This window comes from Acanthaster planci, linkage group LG12 (genome assembly GCF_054643075.1).
Source record: "Acanthaster planci isolate LZ-2023a linkage group LG12, COTS_SCS, whole genome shotgun sequence".
NCBI lineage: Eukaryota > Metazoa > Echinodermata > Asteroidea > Valvatida > Acanthasteridae > Acanthaster > Acanthaster planci.
Genome location: NC_141788.1, coordinates 16,406,918 through 16,408,970, shown reverse-complemented (window position 1 = coordinate 16,408,970; position 2,053 = coordinate 16,406,918).

Genomic DNA, 2,053 nt, shown 5'->3' with positions numbered 1-2,053 from the left:
TACAATGGCGGCGCTTCACTCGGAGGGTAATGTGATGCAGTATGCCGGCCGTGCATTTCTGGTCAAGTTTTTAGTGGGATGATGGCCAAGTCCTCGGCCTCCCTCCCGAAAACAAGCCAAAAATAAACAGAAAATGCAAGAATATCATTTCCTGACTAATAAATAATAACTGACCATTTTCTTATTAACTAACCCACTCAAAAGCGATAAAGTTCACCTATTTTGCGGGTATTTGTTTTTAATTCTTTTTTTTGTACACCTATTGTCTAGTACGGTCTCGCTTTAGCAATATTTTGGTTTTATCAGTAAATATGATGTTCAAACTGTCCATGTGTTTTTCCGTCTGGTTTCGATGAGTCAACACTGAAAAATCATCAATAAATGGTTTTAATTTTATACAATTTCCCGGGTAAAATTCTACCAAATAAAATTTATTTATATACCATGGCCTATTGAGTAAATTTTATTGAAAACCGACATGCGGCAGTGTGAGAATCTTTTCTGTGAGCACAAAGTGAGCGCAGCTTTAAATGAGCGACCAAACTAACTTGCTGCCGTTTTTAAAACTGACACTTATTAATCAGCTTAAAAAATTGAGTACACATCCTGACTTAAGCCTAAAAATTTACAATTAACAACAACTTTCCGGGATAAAACGTCTGTTTTAACTGAGAACGAATAATTTTTTACGCAGACAAAGTTTTTAAGTTTCATTGCGTTGACTTTGAATTCCCGGCCTTGCCCCGAAGAAGAATTCTGTCACTCATATCACATCGTCTGACGCACGATTTGGGTCCAGTGCGTCTTTAGATCCGACAAACACAAATCTTGGCTGTCTTGGAGATTTTTCCGGTGAAATCTGGGGAAAATAAACGACAAATTAGTCATGTTTTTTAAACCACTTTTGCCAATAAGTAACGTTTCAGACGGTTCCAACTTCAAGTTCGAAGTAGTGAAGTTTCATATACAAAGCCTGATAGGCTAGATACTCTGTCATAAATTTCTTACGAGGCCTATATAGGCTTAAAGTTAAGCATTTATAAAAAGTAAAACTTGAGAAACTTTCTGAAGCGACTCACGTTTCCTTCTGTTCCTTCTTCCAAACTTGACGTTGATCTGCTGCGTACACCTCAACCATTATTCTTTCCAAATTTACCCACTGCAAGTGCAGAATTCAGTTTTTCTTCAAAATCTGACGACTGAAGCAAAAAAAAAACTAGTACGTCATGTTGTTTGCTTGCGGTGCAAGCAGTCATCGCACGTCGGTGCGTTTTCTAGGGATTAGTAGTTGGGCGCGCTTTATCTTGGTCTTGGGCGTGCACTAGTGCCTAGTGCACTTTTAGGAGTTCTTTGTAGCCTAATGAGGCAGCGCAAAATTTAATTCGTTGCTGGGTACGCCCAACTTCGGCTCTTGATTTGTTGTTATTGTTCGGGCTAGCACTGGACTTGGACTTGTCAGATTGCTGCCGCTGGAGCTAAAAAAAGTAATTGTCACTAGGGAATTCCCATTCTCGGCTGTTTGATTAAACCTACAGTTAGCTCGGGGAATCGACGCGGCTGTTCATCTCCGGGAAGTTTAAGGCGCTGTCTAATTATACACGATTTAATTATGATTATTTTGACGGGTTTTCCCAACAAATTTTAGCGGAGTACGAGACGCCTCCGGGAGGTCCTTCAGCGAGGTGCCTCACTATCTAGTGCGCCTCCGGAGGTCTCCCTCAAATTGGGCGGCGCCTCAAATACAGATTGCCCCCGGGTGAAGTGAAAGCCCGATCACATTTAGTAAGTCAGAGCCTCGACATTAATTCAGCTACCTTCATTCATTGATTAGCATTGTTTATTTGATGTTCAATTAAACATTGTTAATTGTTTCCCGGTGTGTTATTTTTGTGGCGTTTGCTAATTGTTAAGTGCTGTGGTCACATGAGGGAGCTATTCATGTTGTCCATGAGGGTGCACTGAACTAATTCAGGCTCCATTGAAAATAGTGTAAAATCAACCAAGTTTGGAGCCCCATGGCAGGCAACTGAAGTCCCTGAGGCCTCTCAAACAA